The sequence below is a fragment of the Pongo abelii genome, chromosome 7, assembly GCF_028885655.2.
Source record: "Pongo abelii isolate AG06213 chromosome 7, NHGRI_mPonAbe1-v2.0_pri, whole genome shotgun sequence".
NCBI lineage: Eukaryota > Metazoa > Chordata > Mammalia > Primates > Hominidae > Pongo > Pongo abelii.
Genome location: NC_071992.2, coordinates 95572249 through 95597735, shown reverse-complemented (window position 1 = coordinate 95597735; position 25487 = coordinate 95572249). Strand labels below are relative to the sequence as shown.

General features: G+C 42.6%; 1 non-coding gene across 1 annotated transcript; it reads left to right on the top strand.

Annotated features, from left to right (window-relative positions):
* Positions 1-9927: 9927 nt before the first annotated feature.
* Positions 9928-10058, top strand: LOC112134798 (small nucleolar RNA SNORA20). Its single transcript, XR_002916149.3, has one exon. It is a non-coding gene; the product is annotated as a small nucleolar RNA SNORA20 (small nucleolar RNA).
* Positions 10059-25487: the final 15429 nt, after the last annotated feature.

Sequence of the window (25487 nt, the reverse complement as noted above, 5' to 3'; positions counted from 1 at the left end):
ACTGCTCATTGCAGCTTCAACCTCCTAGGCTTAAGCGGTCCTCCCACCTCAGCCTCCTGAGTAGCTGGAACTACAGGCATGCACCACCACTGTTGGCTAATTTTTAAATGTTTTTGTACAGGCAGGGTCTCGCTATGTTTCCCATGCTGGTCTTGAATTCCTGGGCTCAAGCTATATACTCCCAAAGTGCTGGGATTACAGGTGTGAGCCACCATGCCATCTTTTTTTTTTTTAATTATTTATTTATTTATTTTTTAATTTATTTTTTCGAGACAGAGTTTCACTCTTGTTGCCCAGGCTGGAGTGCAATGGCGCGATCTTGGCTCACTGCAGTCTCCGCCTCCCGGGTTCAAGTGATACTCCTGCCTCAGCGTCCCGAGTAGCCGGGACTACAGGCATGCGCCACCACACCCAGTTAATTTTGTACTTTTAGCAGAGATAGGATTTCACCATGTTGGTCAGGGTGGTCTCAAACTCCTGACCTCAGATGATCCACCCACGTCAGACTCCCAAACTGCTGAGAATATAGGCGTGAGCCACTGCGCCCGACCCCCATGTTTTATTTTCTGATGAAATGTCTTTCCACCTCACTGTAGATAGCCTTCTACTTTTATATACATCTATTTCTGTAAATGCGTTTGAAGATCAAATGTGTGAAAATGGAAAATCAGATTAACATGTTATAGTAGGCTGAGTAATAAATTGTCCCCCAAAAAAGATGTCCACATCTTAATGCTCAGAATCTGTGAATATGTTATCTTACACTGCCTAGGAAATTTTGCAGGTGTGATTCAATTAAGGCTCTGGAGGTTGGGAGATTATTCTGTATTATCCACATGTGCCCAGTGTAATCACAAAGGTCCTTATAAGGAAAGAGGAGAGTCCCAGAGAAAATGCAAGGACGGAAGCAGAGGTCAGAGAGGAGAAAATACGGTACACTGCTGACTTTGGAGATTGAGAAAGGGGCCATAAGACAAGAAAAGTCGGTGGCCACTAGAAGCCAGAAAAGGCAAGGAAACAGATTCTTCTTGAGCCTCCGGAAGGAACACAGCCCGGCAGACCTATTTCAGACCTCTGACCTCCAGAGCTATAAGCTAATACATCTGTCATATTTTAGCCATTCAGTTCATGGTAAATTGTTATGGCAGCAATAGGAAACTAATACGCATGTTTATGGGGGCCTAGAATCCTGGAGGAATAGTATATATTATAACATTTCTTAATTAAAATTTTCTCTGTTGCTGCTCTTTTTGGGAGCTGAAAGGTCCTGAACAGGTAAGAATCTTCACAGGTACCCAGATCCCAGGAAGCAAGGAGGCTGGGAGTGTGTCATGAAAGGGACCGAGTCAGGCTGCCTGCCTGTCACCCCAGGGCTTCAGGAAGTTAAGCTAGGTATTGCCAAACCCACCCCCAGTTCTGCTTCTCTCACGCCCACTGCCTTTCACCTACCCTGTTTAGACCACAGGCAATTCTGATCATCAACCTGCCTCGTGCGGGTACCCTGGGGTGTGGACGTCAAAGGAGTTTGTCTTTCTTGTCCCCACGCCAAGGGGTGCTCTGGCCTGAGATCCCCCATTGCACATAGCTGCCAGCGGAGCTACACCTGGTTAATTGCCCAGCAAACTGCCTTTGCTCTGTGCCCATCTTTGAGGACTCTAAGGAGGGGAGAGAAGGGAAGGCAGGACTATGGGATGATACCGGCCTTGCATGTGTTCCTTGTATGAGTCAGCAAGCTTGAGGGCCCCAGCACACCAGAGGCTTGGAGATGGGGGCAGCACGCAAAACGCTGATGGGCACAGGAGGCACAGGCAGGAACAGAGCACTGCCCTTCAAAGGTTTGTAAATAAAGGTACATACTTGTTTCCAGCCAGGTGCGGTGGCTCACGCCTGTAATCCCAGCACTTTGGGAGGCCAAGATAGGTGGATCACCTGAGGTCAGGGGTTCGAGACCAGCCTGGCCAACATGATGAAACCCCATCTCTACTAAAATACAAAAATTAGTCGGATGTGGTGGTGGGCACCTGTAGTCCCAGCTACTTGGGAGGCTGAGGCAGGAGAGTTGCTTGAGCCGAGGTCACTCCGCTGCACTGCAGCCTGGGTGATGGAGTGAGACTCTGTCTCAAAAACAAAACAAAACAAAAAACAGATACATACTTGTTTCCATGCTCACCCTGAATTTCTACTAAAGAGTAATAAAAAGTGATCTAAACAACCAATTCAGAATGCCTAGGGAACAAAGACATAATTCAGTTGATGTGGTTTGGAGTTGCCCCAGTCAGCTTCATAGCTAACCAACTTAATAAGTATGGCCTGAACACTTTAAATATAGAGATAAATTTGACAGCATTTTGTAAAGATGTGGTGTTAGAGCGTAGGCTGAATGATCTGTACCATGAGCTGGCTCAAACCGGAATCAAACCCTTTTTTCCCTAAATTTAATAATCCAGAAAGTCAGTTTCCTAATTAAAGTCATATTCTATTGGCATAAAGTTTTCATTTGTTTTGTGGTTGCTGACACTGGTATTAAATAGTTAATCCCTTTGTACTGAGCAGAGTGCTTTTATTACATATTTTAGGCTCCTTATATTTTGTTCTAAGAAACTCAGCTTTTTTTTCCCAGTTGAGAAAAATGAGAATCTCAAATATTGAGACAAAACCTGGTTTTATGAAAGGTAGAAGATAATAGGAAGAGCCCTGATTTTCTCATGAGAAGACCCCAGTTCTTCTCCCAGCTCTGCAGCTTCTTACATAGACACTGCTCAAACCAGCTAACCTTTCTAAGATCCTGTTTCCCCATCCATAAACTGAAATAATCAGAGCCCTACCTCTTTTGGAATAAGTAAGGAGTGAATGAAATATTCCGTATGACATGCTCAACATAATGACTGCCACACAGAAGTATTCAATTAGTACTTAATTCTTGTTATATTTTTATCATTATTTGTATTTAACTATCTTGCTGAGTTGTTTGGAAGCCAAATGAGGTCATTGCCTCCAAACATTTATTAGAGATATTGCTATGTGCTAAGCATTACAATAGGTGCAGGAGAATACAAACGTGAATGCCTGCAAGGAACTTACACAGAAAGGCACTAATTTGATAAAAATACAACTCTATAGCTCTAAATACAGATATTAATGTAAAATACAATTCCATAGCTCTACAGCAATAAGGAACTAATATCAACCTACCATCAGTTCATCAAGCATAATTTGATTAACTGCAGTAGGCATCTTCCTAGGCTGCCTCGTGGAGGAGATCTTATGAAAAATTGGAAGCCCATGCTAATATAGTTTATGTGAATATGGTCTTTAAGAGTTATTATGGCCAGGCTGGGCACTGTGGCTCACGCCTGTAATCCTAACACTTTGGGAGGCCGAGGCAGGCAGATCACTTGGGGCCAGGAGTTTGAGACCAGCTTGGCCAACATGGCTAGACCCCCGTCTCTACTAAAAAATACAAAAATTAGTCCAGTGTGGTGGTGGGCACCTGTAGTCCCAGCTACTCGGAACTGTAGCTGTAGTCCCCGCTACTCAGCTGAGGCAGGAGAATTGCTTGAACCTGGGATGCAGAGGCTGCAGATCATGCCACTGCCCTCCAGCCTGGGCAACAGAGTGAGACCCTGTCTCAATAAATAAATAAATAAATAACCACGTAGATTAGCTAATTATTAGGAGTCACAGGAAAAATCAACAGAAATATAAGCCATGACATGTTTATACACACATTTATAACCTAGTTAGCAAAATAATATTTCAGCACATGGGCAGTCCATGAGAAAATTTTTTAAAATATTTAAGCACATGAAACAACTAGACAACATTTCAAGAGAGTGTATAATTGGTGTGGTTTGTGTGTGGCGTCAGAAGAGGGAGGTATCAATGGGAAGAGATCCACTGATCACCCTGGATGCTTGGTTCTAAAATGACAGCAAAGCATGTAAAGTGAGAATCATGATGCATAACTGACTGACGATCAGTCATTTACTGTGGCCCTCCTAGAAATCCCCAAGCGAGCAAACTTGAAAACCTTTATTTGATCCTGCCTTCCATTCAAGCATTCATCCTAGTTCTCTTTTTAAAAAAAAAAAAAATGTTGGCCGGGAACAGTGGCTCACACCTGTAATCCCAGCACTTTGGGAGGCCGAGGTCGGCAGATCACCTGAGGTCAGGAGTTTGAGACCAGCCTGGCCAACCTGGTGAAATCCCGTCTTCACTAAAAATACAAAAATTAGCCAGGCATGGTAGTGGGCGCCTGTAATCCCAGCTACTCAGGAGGCTGAGGCAGGAGAATTGCTTGAACCTGGGAGGCAGAGGTTGCAGTGAACTGAGACCTCGCCATTGCACTCCAGCCTGGGTGACAAGAGTGGAACTCCACTTCAAATAATAATAATAATAATTTTTTACTATAGGCGAGCACCACTATGCCCAGCTTTACCTTCTTCTCTTTTTTTACTAACAGACTTTTCTTATAAAAGAATGCATGCCCATTATAGAAAATTCAGAAAACTCAGAAAAGTATAAAGAATAAAATCATTGATAATTTAATATTATAGACATAAGTGCTACCAATATTTTGTCTTTTTTCTAGAGATTTCTAAAAAATTTACAACTGCCACATAGGTAACTGATATGCCAACTGAAATTTTACCCTGAACTTTAAGATTTAGAAAAGGTTGGCTTGAGGCCTTCCCATATTTCACTGGGGTTGCAATTCATTCTCTAAGATTTCTTCAAATTCCCAAGGGTTTACAATCTCCTGGTCATTTCTGACCCCCGGTTCTGATTCCACTGAATTTAACTGTGTCTCATCTTTGCAAGTTGCTTTTTTCTCAACCTATCCAAAGGCCGAAGACGATCCTTTTTGTTTGATTTTCCTCCCCTGAAACTGCCACAGAAGACATTTCCGTATTTAGCAGATCTTACTGAATGTCTGGGAAAATGGAGGGGGTTTTTATATTGAATATATGAGACTTGAATATTAATATTCCTTTCCTAAAATCTTTTGATTACCTCACCAAAAAGAGTTTCTTACCACCGCTGTCTACAGGATCCAGGCTTCTAACCTTGCTGTTATTTAGAATTGGTCTGTCAAGTCACCACAAGAGTGAATTGTGATTTTGATTAGTTGTAGTAAACATTTAAATTAATTTGAGTCTTTTTTTGTTTTGTTTTAATAGTTTTTTTAAAAACTTACATCTTTGGGGTACTTTGTCGGTAGAGGATAATATGATTTACAAAGAGTTAATGTTTTGCTCATTTGTTTTGTTTGTTTTCAATAATTATACCTCTTTCTCTTGTACTTATGCATTGAATTAGAAGTTTCAAATCAATGTAAAATAATAGCAGTGATAATGGGCATCTTTGTCTTACATCCAAAATTTTTATATAACAGCTGCCTCCATGTCCTAATGCTACTTTTGGACTATCTTTAATTGGATGTCTTCCTCTGCCTTCCAACTAGAAATATATATCTTAAATTGCTATTGGATGCTATCGACAGCTCTTCCTTTCTTTGAACTTTCTCCTCCCTGGGCTTCCATGATGCCACATGGCCACAATTTTATTCTTTTCTCTCTTCATTCACACATCCAACTACTTTTTTTTCTTTTCTTTTCTCTCTCTCCTCCTTTCCTTCTTTCTTCCTTCCATTTGTTCCTTCATTTGTTCTATTTATTGAACACATCTTCAATAAACATGTTTCCTCTTTTCTCTAAGCCTTTACATTAAGGTACAGCTCTTTCTCATATCTACTGTATATACCTTTCCAGCTCTTGCCTTCTTGCCTAAATTTAAATCTTGTCTGCAACTCTGACTACTCTCTGCTTGGACATTCCATAGGAAATGCTAATTCATGAGTCCAAAATTAAACTCTCCGTTGTTCCTCAAGTCAGCTCATCTTCCAATTTCTCATTTCGTGCCCCCCAAAAATATTGCATCTTAGAATCACTATTGACTTATTTTATCTTCTTATATGCTCATTCTTAACTCTACGCCTTGGTGCATGCTGCTGTCCCCAGCCTAGAATATCTTTTTGCTCCCTTCTATTTGTCCAAATTTTACTCATCCTAAAAGGTAGGTTCAGGCTGGGCGCAGTGGCTTACCCCTGTAATCCCAGCACTTTGGGAGGCTGAGGCAGGCAGATCACGAGGTCAGGAGTTCGAGACCAGCCTGACCAACATGGTGAAACACCGTCTCTACTAAATATACCAAAATTAGCCAGGCATGGTGGTTCCTGCCTGTAATCCCAGCTACTCAGGAGGCTGAGGCAGGAAAATTGCTTGAACCCGGGAGGCCAAGGCTGCAGTGAGCTGAGATCGCACCACTGCACTCCAGCCTGGGTGACAGGCTGACACTCCATCTCAAAAAAATAAATAAATAAATAAGTAGGTTCTTCCCTCTCCGTGTGGCTGTTCATGACCCCTCCAGCCTGCATGGTTCTCCTCCTTTCTGCATTACCCCAGCACTGGCCTGTGTCATTTGCCATGACCAGGGACACCCCTAGTAACAGATGAAGGCTGAATTTGAAGTCAAGTCTGTTTGGCTCCAGAACCTGTGCCCTCAGCTTCAAGGCCTTGTCCAGCTCCCCTGACATATTCACTGCTTCCCATCCTTATGCCCCAAGAGGATCTGGGATAGGAGCCAAGTGCAGGTCCCCTGCAGTATTCTCCTTTCTGAACACCTTTAGAAGAACCACCATATTTGAAGAAATCATAGGGACTGGCTACTGTGACATCAAGGGCAATGCATGACCAGATAAATTCCTCTGGCAGGCATGAAATAAGATGGAGCCAAAGCCACCGGAGAAGAAGCTGTGGTGCAAGAGGCAGCACATGACGGGAGACAATCCTCTGGCAGTGAGGCCTGAGAGCTGTCTGCGTGAGCCAGGAAAAAGTTCCTGTCATGGTCAGAATCTAGTGTAACTAACTGTAAAATATGACCCAATGAAGAGGTGGGCCAGCAACAGACAGAGGCCTCCTTCATGCTGCCCTTGGAGCAATGAACAAAGCGATAAAATTACACTCCAGTGCAAGGGTGAAAATTATAACTACTTCATAACCTTGTTTTATTTATTTATTTAGATGGAGTCTCGCTCTGTCACCCAGGCTGGAGTGCAATGGCGCCATCTCAGCTCACTGCAACCTCCACCTCCTGGGTTCAAACGATTCTCCCGCCTCAGCCTCCTGAGTAGCTGGGAATTTAGGCACGTGCCACCACGCCTGGCTAATTCTTGTATTTTTAGTAGAGATGGGGTTTCACCACATTGGCCAGGCTGGTCTCGAACTCCTGACCTCATGTGATCCACCCACCTTGGCCTCCCAAAGTGCTGAGATTACAGGCATGAGCCACTGCACCCAGCCCATGAACTTGTTTTAAATTAACTAATACACACTGTGCACTGAGGACTATCCCTGGAAAATAGCAAGTATCTGATAAACGACAGCTATATTATTAATTAAATTATGGCGCCCAAAGTAGAAGGTTTTTCTTACCATCTCCATATAAAGACAGAAAGTCTTGGGGGGAAAATACAAAATTTTTAAACCTTCAAATCATTTCCTTTATTGTTCAAAAGTTAAAAAAAAAATCAGGCGGGGTGCAGTGGCTCATACCTGTAATCCCAGCACTTTGAGAGGCTGAGGCGGGAGGATCACTTGAGGCTGGGAGTTCAAGACCAGCCTGGTCAACATAAAAAAATCCCATCTCTAAAAAAAAAAAAAAAAATTTAATTTTGAAAATTAAAAAAAATCACACTTGCAATTAACGCAACCTAATTAATGAAAAGAGTTATTCAGATCTATTGTTGTAAATAAATATTAAATATGTTAATAGCCGGAAGTAAAAGATATCTGAAAAACTAACTGTTGCTTCAGCAATTATTTATTCTATGCCTATTGTGTGTCAGGCACAATAAGTTCATTGCCCCCATGGGGCATAGAGATTAGCAGCTGGAAAGTTGAAGAGTTATACAAATATAACTTATAAAGCTGAGAAGGAGTACAAACTGTCAGTGAGAGTTCACAAAAGTTCTTTGACTAAGTGATATTTAAGATAAAACCTAAAGAATATCTGGCCGGGTATGGTGGCTCATGCCTGTAATCTCAGCACTTTGGGAGGCTGAGGCAGGTGGATCACTTGAGGTCAGGAGTTCGAGACCACCCTGGCCAACATGGTGAAACCCCATCCCTACTAAAAATACAAAAATTAGGCCAGGCGTGGTGGCTCACATCTATAATCCCAACACTTTGGGAGGCTGAGGCAGGTGGATCACCTGGGGCCGGGAGTTCGAGTCCAGCCTGGCCAACATGGTGAAACACCGTCTCTACTAATAATACAAAAATTAACCGGGCATGGTGGCACATGCTTGTAATCCCAGCTACTCAGGAGGCTGAGGCACGAGAATCGCTTGAACCCTGGAAGCAGAGGTTGCGGTGAGCCGAGATTGCACTCCAGCCTGGGCAACAACAGCGAAACTCCATCTCAAAAAAAAAAATTAGCTGGGCAAGGTGGTGTGTGCTGTAGTACCAGCTACTTAGGCAGCTGAGGCAGAAGACTCGCTTGAACCTAGGAGGCGGAGGTTGCAGTGAGCCAAGATTGTACCACTGCACTCCAGCCTGAGTGACAGAATGAGACTCGGTCTCAAAAAAAAAAAAAAAAAAACAAAAGAATAACTTATCTATGTTCAAGTTGGTGAGGTTAAGCTAATATACTCCAGGCAAAATTCCAAGATGGAAGAAGAGTGGCTTCTTATGGAAAGAACTGAGAGGCCAGTTTCTGGAACAGAAAGAATGGGAGTTGGAATGAGATATGTTAAACCTCAACAACTAGGCAGAGGGAGGATCACACAGCGCCTTATAGGTCTTAAGGATTTGGGTTTTTTATCCTAAAGGCAACAAGAAACCTTTAAAGAGTGTAAGGAGAGGTCGGGAGTGGTGGCTCACGCCTCTAATCCCAGCACTTCTGCAGGCCGAGGCAAGTGGATCATCTGAGGTCAGGAGTTCTAGAACAGCCTGGCCAACATGGTGAAACCCGGTCTCTACCAAAAATACAAAAATTAGCTGGGTGTGGTCGTGAGCACCTGTAATCTTAGCTACTCGGGAGGCTGAGGCATGAGAATCACTTGAACCTGGGAGGTGGAGGTTGCAGTGAGCCAAGATCACACCACTGCACTCCAGCCTGGGCCAAAAGAGCAAAACTCTGTCTCAAAAAAAAAAAAAAAAAAAGAGTATAAGGAGAGAATCAACACAATCAAATGTGCTTAAATGGGAGGGTAAGAAGTTTTCACAGCAGTCTGCTTGAGAGATGATGGTAACTTGCACTTGGTGTGGTGACGATGATACAGAGAGGCAAATGGGTTGAAGATGTATTTAGGAGATATAATAGGAAAGACTTGGTGACTAATTAATGGGGAGGGGGCACAGTAAGGAATCGGAAGTCATTAAGTAGTCAAGGAAAACTCAACAATGTCTCCTAGATTTCTGGCTTGAGCAACTGAGGGGACGGTGGTGCCCTTTACTAAAATGGAGGACAGGCTGGACGCAGTGGCTCACACCTGTAATTCCAGCACTTTGGGAGGCCAAGGTGGGCAGATCACATGAGGTCAGGAGTTCGAGGCAAGCCTGGCCAACATGGTGAAACCCCGGCTCTACTAAAAATACAAAAATTAGCCTGGCGTGGTGGCGGGCACTTGTAATCCCAGCTACTTGGGAGACTGAGGCAGGAGAATCACTTGAGCCTGGGAGGCAGAGGTTGCAGTGAGCCGAGATTGCACCACTGCACTCCAGTCTGGGCAACAGAGTAAGACTCCGTCTCAAGAAATAAATAAATTAAATTAAATTAAATGGAGGACACTGAAGAAAGTAAGAATTTGGGGATAGGAAGACACTGAAGAAAGTAAGAATTTCCATTTTAGAAAATATTGAGCTTCTTCCCATTTATTTGCTGCTATAGTCTCATAATGATACGAGCAGTTATATGCGTGGGATAAAATAATATTGGGGCACTGTAAATTGAAATGAAGTAACCATTTTCATCTTTTCTGCATGGACAAGACATTGTTTTTGGTTTAAAAAAAAAAAGAAGAAGAAAGAAAAAAAAGAAACAAACAAAAAGAAAATCCTGAGCTTTGCATGTCTATTATGACACATGCTGTGGACATGTCCAGTTGACCACTGGATAGACACTGATGAAGGTCTAAGAAAAGTCTTTGCTGGAGTAATCAATTTAAGAATCACCAGCATGAAGATGGTAATGGGAGTCTCAAGAGTAAATGGGATCACCTGAGAAGCATTTGCAGAGTGACAATAACAGAGGAACTCAGGAAGGAGCCCTTAGGAACCCCAGCATGTAATAAACAGTACAGGAGGAAGAACCATTGGAGGAGACTGAGGAGATAAACCCGGTAGACAGGTCACCAGAAGGACACACCACAAAACCAGGGACAGAAGAGAGGTCATGCAGGGGTGATCGGCTGGGTCAAACATTACTAAGACATTGAGATTTAAATCCAGATTGAAGTGTACATTAGATTTAGTAGCATGGAAGTCTTTTTTAATCTTTATACGAATAAAGTACCCAAATAACTAAGGCAAAGTTCTCTCAGGTAGCCTCTTGATCCTAGTCCACTTGTTTTGGGAACCAGGCTATGCTTGTTTCCTGGAGTGGAATTAAAAGTCAGTATGGGTGGCACCTTGGGAGGCCGAGGCAGGCAGATCACCTAAGGGCGGGAGTCCAAGACCAGCCTGACCAACGTGGAGAAACCCCGTCTCTACTAAAAATACAAAATTGGGCGGGTGTGGTGGTGCAAGCCTGTAATCCCAGCTACTCGAGAGCCTGAGACGGGAGAATCGCTTGAACCCGGGGGGCGGAGGTTGCGGTGAGCCAAGATCATGCCATTGCACTCCTGCCTGGGCAACAATAGTGAGCTCTGTCTAAAAAAAAAAAAAAAAAAAAAAAAGTCAGTATGGGTGCTATGACTACAGGAAATCTACCCACATGAAAAAAACATGTGAGGGGAAATGGAGCATGTGAACAATTTATATAGAGGTATTAACAGGCAGATTTTACATATTATTTTCTTTTATTATGCTTTTTTTAAATACTTTTTAAATTTTGAGGATTTGGAAACTCTTTTTTTCTTTTTTTTGAGATAGCTTCTTGCACTGTTGCCCAGGCTGTAGTGCAGTGGCGCGATGACTGCTCACTGCAGCCTCAATCTTCCAGGCACAAGTGATCCTTCCACCACAGCCTCCCAAGTAGCTAGGACCACAGGTGTGCACCACCATGTCTGACTAATTTTTTTGTGTTTGTAGAGACAACATCTCCTTATGTTGCCCAGGCTAGTCTCAAACTCCTGGGCTCAAGTGATCCTCCCATCTCAGCCTCCCAAAGCGCTGAGATTACAGACATGAGCCACTGCACATAGCCAGAGTTTCTTTAAGAGTATGTAAAAATGTTTATGGATTATACTTTGGGTAGGGGGAGACAATATTCTCAGGAAACAGAATTATGGAGGCTGAATTGGAAAGTGAAGGATGCAAAGGATGACAAAATAGGACATTAGGAATAGAGTTCTTTGGACAGGACACATTTGGCCACAAGGGATAGAAAGAGTCAAGGCTGTGCTAGACGGGAACCTATGGCCAGGGGAAGTTGCGAAAGTGTTTAATGTTGATGCGAAAAGCTGGCAGACAGGGCAAGACTGGAGTCACCGAGAGTGCAGAAGACACATTGAGCACAAAGTTCAGAACCCAGAATGGAGACACACCCCCTCCATCGGTCCAGGGCAAATGGAAGGCAGTTCAGGTGTGGTAATTTGGGGACAGGAAGTTGACAGTGGCTCAGTTGATATCTAGTGTATGAAATTGAAGGTGAAATCCCTAGCAAGAATAAGAGGGCATAGCAGGTAGTCAAGGGAGTAAATAGGGCGAAGAAGTGTTGGAATGTTTCTTTTTTTTTTTTTTTTTGAGGCAGGATCTCATTGTGTCACTCAGGCTGGAATGCAATGGCACAATCTCGACTCACTGCCACCTCTGCCTCCCAGGTTCAAGTCATCCTCCCACCTCAACCTCTTGAGTACTTGCGACTACAAGCACATGTCACCATGCCAGGCTAATTTTTGTATTTTTTATAGGGAGAGGGTCTCGCTGTGTTACCCAGGCTGGTCTCGAACTCCTGGACTCAAGCTATCCACCCGACTCAGCCTCCCAAAGTGTTGGGATTACAGGCATGAGCCACTGCACCCGGTCTGGAATATGTTTCAAAGAGCTTTTTATTAATAAACATGGTTTGATTCTGAGGAGCTGTAGTTTTTATTATTCATAGACTTTGCAATTAAGTAACACATATTCTGGAGCCTTAACATGGTTTACATTAGACACCAGAGATCAATTAAGAAATTATATCAGTATTAGGAGAGAATTAATGATTGTAATGAAATATATAAAACATTAATTACTGTTAAGATAACTTTTGATTCATATATATAATTAAGTTTTTAATACTTGAAATTATATTTTTTCAACTTCACATAAACTTGTCACAATTTTATGTTGGACCTATACTAAGAATGCTGTTTTTATCAAGAAAATTTAGGTGGATTTTGCTCCCTTTTTGCAGTATTTGATTAACTTTTCTTCCATTTTCTGATCCACCTAATACAATAATACATTTTTGTATATCCATTCTTAAAATATAGATATTTTCTAAACCTTCTATCCTTCGGAATAAACTACTATTAAAACAATAGTACTTTCTCCTCCTAACACACTAATTTTCTCTCTGTTTAACAATAACAACTAATAATGTGCATTGTCTTAACTTTTTCAAAGTGCGTTCACATACATGATCGTATTTATCACCATAACAACACTATAAGTTATGTATTATGGTCATAATTTCAACGTAAAGAAACCAAGATTACTTCCTCAAAATCACCTGACTATCAAAAAGCAAAGCTTGAAACTGTAAAAAAGAACAAGATCATGTCCTTTGTAGGGACATGGATGGAGCTGAAGCCCATTATCCTTAGCAAACTAACACAGGAACAGAAAACCAAATACTGTATGTTCTCACTTATAAGTGGGAGCTAAATGATGAGAACACGTGGACACATAGAGGGAACAACACACACGGGGGCCATTTGGAGGATGAAGTGGGAGAGGAGGGATCAGGAAAAATAACTAATAGGTACTAGGTTTAACACCTGGGTGATGAACTAATCTGTACAACAAACCCCCATGACACAAGTTTACCTGTGCCACAAACCAGTACTTGTACCCCCGACCTTAAAATAAAAGTTAAAAAAAAAAAGCAAAGCCATGATTTAAATCCAAGTCTTCTGATTCTTCAACTCAAATGCACTTATTTCCACTATACCAGTGTTTCCTAGATGGCCTATGAAGAAATGTATTTTATTTAAATTGTTGCAGATTTTAGTGTAACTTTACATAAATTATTTAAATGGTGATCAGTTTAACTACAGTCACATATCCCTTAATTATGGGGATATGTTCTGAGAAATGTGCCTTTAGGCAATTTTGCCATCGTGTGAACATCATAGAATGTACTTACGCACGGCCGCCCCGTCTGGGAAGTGAGGAGCGCCTCTGCCCGGCCGCCCCGTCTGGGAGGTGAGGAGCGCCTCTGCCCGGCCGCCCCGTCTGGGAGGTGAGGAGCGCCTCTGCCCGGCCGCCCCGTCTGGGAGGTGAGGAGCGCCTCTGCCCGGCCGCCCCGTCTGGGAGGTGAGGAGCGCCTCTGCCCGGCCGCCCCGTCTGGGAGGTGAGGAGCGCCTCTGCCCGGCCGCCCCGTCTGGGAGGTGAGGAGCGCCTCTGCCCGGCCGCCCCGTCTGGGAGGTGAGGAGCGCCTCTGCCCGGCCGCCCCGTCTGGGAGGTGAGGAGCGCCTCTGCCCGGCCGCCCCGTCTGGGAGGTGAGGAGCGCCTCTGCCCGGCCACCCTGTCTGGGAGGTGTACCCAACAGCTCCGAAGAGACAGCGACCATCAGGAGCGGGCCATGAGGACGATGGCGGTTTTGTTGAAGAGAAGGGGGGGAAGTGTGGGGAAAGGAAGGAGAGATCAGATTGTTGCTGTGTCTGTGTAGAAAGAGGTGGGCATAGGAGACTCCATTTTGTTCTGACTAGGAGAAATTCTTCTGCCTTGGGATGCTGTTGATCTATGGCCTTGCCCCCAGCCCCCTGCTCTCTGAAACATGTGCTGTGTCAACTCAGGGTTAAATGGATTAAGGGTGGTGCAAGATGTGCTTTGTTAAACAGATGCTTGAAGGCAGCATGCTCTTTAAGAGTCAGTACCACTCCCTAATCTCAAGTACCCAGGGGCACAAACACTGCAGAAGGCCGCAGGGACCTCTGCCTAGGAAAACCAGAGACCTTTGTTCATGTGTTTATCTGCTGACCTTCTCTCCACTATTACCCTATGACCCTGCCATATCCCCCTCTCCGAGAAACACCCAAGAATGATCAATAAATACTTCATAAAAATAAATAATAAATAATAAATAAACACCAAAAAACAAAAAACAACAAAAAAAGAATGTACTTACACAAACCTACGTGGTATAGGCTATTACACACCTAGGCTGTATGGTATAGCCCAGGGGTCCCCAACCCCTGTATCGCAGACAGGTACTGGTCCGTGGCCTGTTACGAACTGGGCCACATAACAGGGAATGAGCAGCGGGTGAGCAAGTGAAGCTTCATCTGTATTTACATCCTCTCCCCATTGCTTGCATTACCTCCTGAGCTCCATCTCCTGTCAGATCAGTGGCAGCACTGGATTCTCATAGGTGTGCAAACCCTTTTGTGAACTGTGCATGCGAGGGATCTAGGTTGTGCCCTCCTTACGAGCATCTAATGCCTGATGATCTGAGGTGGAACAGTTTCATCCCAAAACCATCCCCCTCACCCCAACCCATTTGTGGAACCATTGCCTCCCATGAAACTGGTCCCTGGTGCCAAAAATGTTAGGGCTCCTGGTATAGCCTATAGCTTCTAAACTACAAACCTATACAGCATATTACTGTACTGACTGTAGGCAATTGTCACATGATGGTTAAGTACTTGTGTATCTAAACATGAAAAAGGTACAATAAAAATACAGTATAGGCCAGGCACAGTGGCTCACACCTGTAATCCCAGCACTTTGGGAAGCCAAGGCAGGTGGATCACCTGAGATCAGGAGTTCAAGACTGACTTAGCCAACATGGTGAAACCCCATCTCTACTAAAAATACAAAAATCCGCAGGGTGTGGTGGTGCATGCCTGTGATCCCAGCCACTCAGGAGGCTGAGGCAGAAGAATTGCTTGAACCCAGGAGGTGAAGATTGCAGTGAGCCGAGATCATGCCACTGCACTCCAGCCTAGGTGACACAGCAAGACTCTGCCTCAAAAAAAAAAAAAAAAAAAAAAAAAAAAGTACAAAAGATAAAAAATGGTAGACTTGTGAATGGAGCTTGAAGGACTGGAAGTTTCTCTGTGTGAGTCAGTGAGTGAATCATGGTGAGTGACTGTGAAGGCCTAGGACATCACTGTACAGTCTTGTAGACTTTATAAACACTGTACATTTAGGCTACACTAAATTTATAAAAACATATTTTCTTTCTTCAGTAAAAAGTTAACCTTAGCTTACTGAAAATTTTTACTTTATAAACTTTTTAATTTTTTAACTTTTGATTCTTTTATAATAACACTTAGCTTCAAACACATTGTACAGCTATACAAAAATATTTTCTTTATATTCTTATTCTATAAGCTACTTTCTATTTTTAAAGTGTTTTTACTTTGTAAACTGTTTTGTTAAAAATGAAGGCACAAATGCACCTATTGGCCTATGCCTACTCAGGGTCAGGATCATCAATATCACTGTCTTCCACCTCCATATCCTCTCCCACTGGAAAATTTTCAGGGGCAATAACATACATGGAGCTGTCATCTCCTAGGATAACAATACCTTCTTCAGGAATACCTCTGAAGACCTACCTGAGGCTCTTTTACAATTAACTTTCTAAAGATATATGTAGAAGGACTACCTCTAAAATAATGATTAAAAGTATAGGCCAGGCATGGTGGCTCACGATTGTAATCCCAGCACTTTAGGAGGCCGAGGTGGGAGGACTGCTTGAGACCAGGACTTCGAGGTCAGCCTAGGCAACATAACAAGACCCCATCTGTACAAAAAAAATTTTTTAATTAGCTATACTCCCAGCTGCTTGGGAGGCTGAGGTGGGAAGCTTGCTTGAAACTTTAAGCAATGAGTTCAAGGTTGCAGTGAGCATCTTTGTGCCACTGCACTCCAGCCTGAGTGACAGGACAAGACCGTGTCTCTTAAAAAAAAAAAAAAAAAAAATATATATATATATAATTTAACAGTGCAGCTAAAAAAAATAAATAAATAAATTTAAAGAAAATTTAGGCCAGGCATGGTGGCTCATGCCAATAATCCTAGCACTTTGGGAGGCCAAGGCAGGTAGATCTCCTGAGGTCAGAAGTTTGAGACCAGCCTGGCTAATGTGGCGAAACCCCGTCTCTACTAAAAATACTAAAATTAGCTGGGTATGGTGGTGTGCACCTGTAGTCCCAGCTACTCTAGAGGCTGAGGCAGGAGAATCACTTGAACCCAGGAGGCAGAGGCTGCAGTGAGCTGAGATCGCGCCATTGCACTCCAGCCTGGGCAAAAAGAGTGAAACTCCATCTCAAAAAAACAAAAAAAAGCTCTATTATAATCTTATGGGACCACCATCATATATGTGATCCATCACTGATCAAAACATCATTATGTGTTATGTGGCTATAAAAGTAATAAGTAAATAATAATAGAGGTGGGCCGGGCATGGTGGCTCACGCCTGTAATCCCAGCACTTTGGGAGGCTGAGGCAGGTGGATCATGGGGTCAGGAGATCGAGACCATCCTGGCTAACATGGTGAAACCCCGTCTCTACTAAAAATACAAAAAATTAGCCGGGCCTGGTGGCGGGCGCCGTGGCGGGCGCCTGTAGTCCCAGCTACTCAGGAGGCTGAGGCAGGAGAATGGCGTGAACACGGGAGGCGGAGCTTGCAGCGAGCCGAGATCGCGTCACTGCACTCCAGCCTGGGCGACAGGGCGAGACTCTGTCTCAAAAAAAAAATAATAATAATAATAATAATAATAATGATAGAGGTGATACGTAGATTTGGCAAAATTCATGAATTTAGATATGTATGAATGAAATTTCTTCATAATCACTGAGAGATGGGCAAAAACCAGGGGTAATTGTCCCATTTTAAGATAAAAAACAAGGCAATGAATGGCTGTGACATTAGCTAGGCTAAATCTTCCTTTAACAAAATTTGATATTTAAATCCAACTCCCTCCCTCCCTAAAAAAAAAGATTGGGGGGAGGAATTATATTACTATACAAAATAAACTCTCAGTAGCTGGGCACGGTGGCTCACACCTGTAATCCCAGAACTTTGGGAGGCTGAGGTGGGAGGATTGCTTGAGCCCAGAAGTTCAAAACCAGCTTGGGCAACATGGCAAAACCCATGTCTCTACCAAAAATACAAAAATTAGCCAGTCTCATAACTTGGTCAATAAATTTAAAAACGACCCAAAAGATCATTTCTTTAATTTCATTTTTAAATTTTTATCTATTTAAAATTTTATCAATTGTTAAATTTTATCTATTTTCTCTCAGACAAATCTTAAACTCTAGAACTTGATTTTCTAAATCTATAAAGTAAAGGCTAGTTGCAGTGGCTCACACCTGTAATCCAGCTACTTGGGAGGCTGAGGCATGAGAATCACTTGAACCCGGGAGGCTGCAGTGAGCCGAGATTGTGTCACTGCACTCCAGCCTGGGTGACACAGCAAGACCCTGTCTCAAAAAAAAAAAAAGAAAAAAAAAAAGGAAATCTGTAAAATAAAAAGTTTGAACTTTGTCATCCCCAATGTCCTCTTCATTTCTAAAAACAGATACTTTTATTCTTCAAGTTGCTAATAATATTTATATGTATGTCAGTGATATATAGATTGCATAAATTAGATGTATTAAGGATCTAATGCTAAGATCAAGAATTGTTTCCAATTGTTCTTTTTTTTTCTTTTGAGACAGAGTCTCATTCCATCACCCAGGCTAGAGTATAGGGCACGATCATAGCTCACTGCAGCCTCAACTTCCCAGGTTTAGGTGATCCTCCCAATTCAGCCTCCCGAGTAGCGGGACCACCAGTGTGCACCACTATGCCCAGCTAATTTTTTTGTATTTTTTTGTAGACACAGGATATTGCCATGCTGCCCAGGCTGGTCTTGAACTCCTAGACTCAAGTAATCTGCCTGCCTCAGCCTCCCAAATGTTCCCAACTGTTCTAATTCAGCACAAGTGTTTCAATTTCTGTTCCTTGTTCTAAAAGAAACTGGCTTAATCGACCTATTTCAAATAATAGGAATGGAGCAATTATTAATGTATAGCATTTTAAATGATAACCCAGAAAATCAACACACATTTCTGGAGCAACGATTCTAGCAGGATATTCTTGAGGGGATACAAAGAGATAGCCTTGTCTTTAATAAGCTCAAGGACAATTGGAGAAACAAGACCAAACCCATGAAAATGTAAATTGCTGATCAAAGTATGGAGTTGGAAAGGAAGGCCCTTTAATCTCATCTAGTCACAGATTGACAGACTGTTAGATCTGAAAAGGACCTAGGGGTGGCGTCTACCCCCTCCCTTCCCAGTACCACTCCTAATTTGTGGGTGAGCAGACCAAGAGCCAGAAGGAAGACAGCATTTATCAGACAGTGAGTTAATGACAGAGCAGGGATTAGAACTCTGTTCAAGAGCCCCCGTAGGTCAGTTAATTGGAGTGGAGAACTCAGGTTAAAGAATAGTAGCAGATGTGGGCCATGGTTGTGGAGAACTTTCTGCATCATACCTGAACACTGAGAAGCTACAGAAGGTCTTTATGGTACTGCAGGTACACAACTGATTAAGATTAAATGGGGCCGGGTGTGATGAGTCATGCTCATGCCTGTAATCCCAGCACTCTGGGAGGCTGAGGTGGGCAGATCACCTGAGGTCAGGAGTTTGAGACCAGCCTGACCAACATGGAGAAACCCTGTCTCTACTAAAAATACAAAAATTAGTCGGGTGTGGCAGCGCTGCCTGTAGTTTCAGCTACTCGGGAGGCTGAGGCAGGAGAATCACTTGAACCTAGGAGATGGAGGCTGCAGTGAGCCAAGATCGCACCACTGCACTCCAGCCTGGGTGACAAAGCAAGACTTTGCCTTAAAAAAATAAATAAATAAAATAAATAAATAAATAAAAATTAAATGATTTGTTTATAAGATTTTATTTAAAAATTGAGTTTATTAAAAATTGAGTTTAACATTAATAGTACACTAATACAAAGGAAAATTTTTTGTTTTCTATTTTGAACAAGACTTTCATGCAATATTGAGAGATAGTGAAAGGTTTTTGTTTGCCTTTTGAGTAAATGGCAAGAAAAAAGGAAAAAGGGGGAGAAAGAAGAGACAGATTCAGCTGGCCTCATGTTGTCTTTCTTGGATTTTGTTTGAAAAGCTGAGTCCCCTCTCTATCAGAGTAAAGGTTTTTCCCTTTTGAAATTTTTTGAGTTTTCACCTTGGCTAAATGAATGACCTGTGATCCTATTATGAGATATCAAGTGTGTGAAATCTTTGATATTTGACAAACTTTCCAAAAACCAAAATTTCAAGTTCTAAATTCAGCCCTATTGAACTCATTAAGCTTTTAGATACTAAGTCCCCTGAAGTCCAAGAGAGACATTTGGCTTATTTGATATGTTAAAATTATATAAGGGAAGGATCGAAGATGGCAGAGTGAGGCATGCCCCTGTAAACCAACCTCTGGGCTGGAGGCAGGCCAGCCCCCCGGGAGCCCTCATGCATGTGTTGGACCATGCCCAGAGAAGAAAAAAAGAGATTGGCAAGGGGAAAGGAATTAAAGCGACATTCTTTCTCCCTCCCTTTCAGAGGGGAGTGGTCATCTACACTTATAAAGCAAAGGTCTTAAGTTCCTTATCATAGGAAGAACATTTTCTTTGACCTTTAGGTGCTTTTATATTCATCTCAAAAACAAAATTCTGATCTCAGGACTTGGCGAACCACTGCCAAGAAAGAAATTCTGATCTCAGGACTTGGCAAACCACTGCTGAAACTTCACTTCTATACGGAGGGCTTTCCTTCCCAGAACTCCAGACCAGCTGAGCTATTATAAGGTGTTTGCAAAGAAGACAGCTCTATGGCAAGATGACGATGTTCATTCCCAGCACAAAGGAGAGTACAGGAATGCAGCAGGTGAGCAGCTTTCTCTTTCTTCCCAAACTACACCTTCCAGTGTGGCTTTAGTATTTTGCTTTTTGTTACAAATTCGATAAGGAAGGTCAAACCAAGTATCGATAAGGAAGGTCAAACCAAGTATAAATGTTTATTGAGCATCACACCAGTTCATCATCCCTAGTTCATTGGTACAAATTATCAAGAGTTGTCTATATTTAAAAAACCATACAACCATCAAAAAAATTATATAGGAATTTTTTTGTCATACAACCACCAAAAAAATTATATAGGAATTACATTGTCAAGTAGGAAATGGTGTTTGGCTTTCTTTTGTTTTTTTGTTTTTGTTTTTGTTTTGAGACTGAGTCTCACTCTGTTGCCCAGGCTGGAGTGCAGAGGCGCGATCTCAGCTCACTGAAACCTCCGCCTCCTGGATTCAAGCACTTCTCCTGCCTCAGCCACCCAAGTAGCTGGGATGACAGGCACCCACCACCACGCCCAGCTAATTTTTGTATTTTTAGTAGCGACAAGGTTTCACCTTGTTGACCACAGGCTGGTCTTGAACTCCTGAGCTCAGGTGATCCTCCCAAAGTGCTTGGGCTCCCAAAGTGCTGGGATTGCAAGCGTGAGCCACTGCATCCAGCCTGTTTGGCTTTCTTTAGGCTGTATTTGTATGAACGTGTTATTGGTGTGTGTTCCAGAATTGGGCAAAACTCCTGTAATTCCGATATGACTCAGTGTATGTTATCAGTAATAATTATAATTGTAATGGTAAATGTTGTATGTCACAAAAATAACCAGACTTCCTTGTCAATTGTGTTCTTAACCATGGCCATTCTGAGACTTGTGTTATCACCAATTATTTTACTTCGATACAGTGATCACGATTTTGGCTCATTGCAACCTCCACTTCCCAGGTTGGATTGATTCTTGTGCCTCAGCCCCACAAGTAGTTGGGATTACAGTTGTGTGCCACCATGCCCAGCAAATTTTTGTACTTTTAGTAGAGACGAGGTTTCACCATGTTGGCCAAGCTAGTCTCGAACTCCTGACCTCAGGTGATCCACCTGCCTTGGCCTCCCAAAGTGCTGGGATTACAGGCGTGAGCCTCCATACCCATCCCGATCCTTTTTAAAAAGATGGTTTTATAATCAGCTATAGGACTTTGACAGGCACTTTTGAATGCAGATTTTTGGCCTTGTTTTTGTTTGAGACAGGTTCTCACTCTGTCACCCAAGCATGGAGTGTAGTGGTGCAATCTTGGCTCACTGCAGCCTCAACCTCCCAGGCTCAAGCGATCCTCCCACCACAGCCTCCTGAGTAACTGGGACTACAGGCACATGCCACCATGCCTGGCTAATTTTTTTTTTCTTTTTTTTTTTTGTAGGGACAGGATTTTGCCCTGCTGCCCAGGCTGGTCTTAAACTCCTGAGCTCAAGTAATCCTCCAGTCTCAGCCTCCCAAACTGCTGGGATTGCAGGCATGTGCCATTGTGCCCAGATACAGGTTCTTGATAACTTTGGAAATTGTGTTATTGGAATAGAAAAACAAAAACAAAATTTCCAGGACTCTCATGGAAAGCTGATGTGTTTATGAATATCAAGCAGAACAGAAGTTAATTACATGGACTGAACTAATAGGAGACTGAAATAATAAAAAAAAAAATTTTTTTTTTGAGACAGATTCTAGCTCTGTCGCCAAGGCTGGAGAGCAGTGGTGCAATCTCGGCTCACTGAAACCTCCGTCTCCCAGGTTCAAGCAATTCTCCTGCCTCAGCCTCCTGAGTAGCTGGGATTACAGGCGCCTGCCACCACGCCCAGCTAATTTTTGTATTTTTAGTAGAGACAGGGTTTCACTGTGTTGGACAAGCTGGTCTCAAACTCTTGACCTGCTGATCCGCCTGCCTTGGCCTCCCAAAGTGCTGGGATTACAAGCATGAGCCACCATGCCCAGCAATAATCTACTTTTATACCTGTTCTTTGATACCCAGTTAGTTAATACCTGTTATTAGAGACCCAACCCACTGATTATTTTTGTTTCATTTTTCAAAGTCACAAAAACTTTTATTTTGAGCTAATATTTACAACTTTTAACAATTTTTTTTCTTTCACTTTGATGCCCAGGCTGGAGTGCAGTGGTGCGATCTCAGTTCACTGCAACCTCCACCTCCCAGGTTCAAGTGATTCCCTTGCCTCGGCCTCCCAAGTAGCTGGGACTACAGGTGCTCACCACCATACCGGCTAATTTTTATATTTTTAGTACAGACAGGGTTTCACCATGTTGGCCAGGCTGGTTTCAAACTCCTGACCTCAGGTGATCCACCCACCTCAGCCTCCCAAAGTGCTGGGATTACAGGCATGAGCCACCGTGCCTGGCCAGCTTTTAACTATTGAGTAAAATTTACTCCTGTGAGCAAAATTTAGAGTGTATTTCTCTCTATGGAATCTCTCCAGAGTTTGGAAACTCTGAGTATTCTTAACTTACGGCAACAAAGTTATTTGCATAAGTTCAATAAGAATCAGTTTTCCTTATCAAGCAGAGTCCGATGGGGGGAAAAAAGAATCAGTTTTCTTTTGTAACAGGACACAATTGGAGACTATGGTTATTTCACCAAGGTTTTGACTAGAAAAACATGTTTTCAGACTGCTTTGAGGAACTGAAGTTGACCTATAGAGATGGTAAAAGCCTTTTGGGAAAACTGGCCTTGTACCATGTTTTGTACTGGATTTCTGACCTGATAAAAAATGTCACTCGCTGACAGGCCTAGGAAGCCCAAGCTCTTCTGAGACCTTGAGGAGAGGAATATACTCAATTCATACAGGTATCTGCAGGCACAAATAAATCCTTAGCTGGGCTCAAGAGGCTTTTAAAAGGTCTAATTTGAGATTTCTTATGAAAGAGTTCCAGCAAAGCCAATTTTTTTAAAAAGTGCCTATATGGCAAATAATTATTCCTTTTGTACTTTATACAAATAATTAAGCCAAGTATAGTAAGACTGAAATTTATTGTGCAAATACATTGGTCCTATTATGATTTGTCTTTAATTAAACATGGAGAACTAGAGAGGAAAAAATATATGTTTTAGGAAAAACTACAGTTTGTTATTAGATTTCAGCCTTGTTCACTGATTTTGAGTGTCTGCTGATGACTCCACATCTAATTAGTTATCAGGGTCATTCACCTGGATCCCTTAAGACGTCAGGTCAAGCTGGGCACAGTGGCTCACTCCTGTAATCTCAGCACTTTGGGAAGCCAAGACAGGAGGATTGCTTGAGCCTAGGAGTTCAAGACAAGCCTAGGCAACATAGTAAGACCCCCATCTCTACAAAAAAATTGAATATTTAGCTGGGCTTGGTGTGCGCCTGTAGTCCCAGCTATTCAGGAGGCTGAAGATCCCTTGAGCCCAGGAAGTCAAGGCTGCAGTGAGCCATGATTGTGCCAGGGCATTCCCACCTGAGCAACAGAGTGAGCCCCCCCCCCCAAAAAAAAAAAGAAGAAGAAGAAGACTTCTAGCCAGTTCTACTGGGACTCCTGAAGCTAGGACTTTCACTCCTTATGTTAGGGTTATTATTTGTCTTATAGTCACTAAAGCTGTGGATAACAGCACTAATGTTTTTGTTATGCGTATCTTGGGACCCAAACCAGGTACCCATGAATACATACAGACAACTGCAAGATAGTCTCACTCCTCCTACCCTGGGGCAACTCCTACCCCAACTAAACCCACTGCCCACTATCACGCAGGAAGAAGTTAGAGCAGTCATCAGCCTTTTCCCATCTCTGCAGCTCCTGCCTCAGGAGGTGTGCTGAAGCTCAATGGGTGATTTGAAATCGCCTTTGCAAAATTATGTCAGTAATAGAAATCTGACATAGTTGCCTCCATCTTGCTTCTGACCTCCACGCTGTCTTTGGTCATTCCCGGGCATAGGCCAAGCTAACTTTGGGAGGAATTTTGTTTATAGTTTACTTGAAAGCAAGGATAATAATAGTCCGTCCCTAAAACTAACCAACTCTTTCTTTGCTCCGGGACTGAAGACTGCCTTTCTAAGACTAATGAAAGGTCATAAGGATAGGGTTATGGGAGGAGCCTGATCTCTGCTACGATGTGGGCATAGTTTCTTTTTTTCTTTTTTTCTTCTTGTTTTTTTTAAAATAAAGATGAGGTCTCACTATATTGCCCAGGCTGGTCTCAAACTCCTGGGCTCAAGCAATCCTCCTGCCTTGGCCTCCCAAAGTACTGGGAGATTACTACTATGAGGCCCAAACCCAGACAAGGCATGATTTCTATAATTCCTTACTGCTCAGGGGTCATGTGGCCAGAGGTCACAAGATTTGTGACTTTCCCAATTGTTCCTATAGATAACATCACTATTGTAGAACCTAAGGTTGGTTTTTTTTTTGAGATGTTTTTCAGAATGATCCCACCTGGACTCATGACTCATGACTCAACTGGTCCTGTGGTCCCTCCCAAAGGCAAACTCAGTGCATGAGGATAGGTTTCCACACCCCTGTGATTTTATCCTCAACCAATCAGCAGCACCTATTCCTTAGCCCCCTACTCACCAAGTTGTCCATAAAAACCCTAACCTCTGAGCCTTCAGGGAGACGGATTAAAATGATCACTCCAGTTCTCCCGCATGAGCTAGTCTCACATCGAGCTCTTTCTCTGCAGCAAAAGAAAGAAAGAAATTATTTCATGAAACACAGCTATTAACAATTAAATTAGGCTCCTCTCTATGCACTAATGTGGAACAACAGCATATCTTATTTAAAATACACACACAAAGGCCAACATTATGTAAGATATGCTACCAGGTGGGTTTTGAAAAAGAATGTGTGTTTATATGTAAATGCACAGAATGTCTCTGGACAGATAAACAAAAAATTGGTCACTGTGTTTGCCTCCAGGGAAGAGAATTGGATGGCTGAGGTCATGAGGGTAAGAGTTAGGCCTATTTTTCATTATATATTTTCTTGAACATTTTATATTTGAGAACTTTCGCATATATTACTTATAAAAAATCATCTTTTTTTTTTTTTTTTTGGTAGAGACAGGTTTTTGATATGTTACCCAGGCTCGTCTTGAACTTCTGGCCTCAAGTGATCCTCTTGCCTCGGCCTCCCAAAGTGCTGAGATTACAGGTATAAGCCACCATACCCAGATGATAATCATTATTTTAA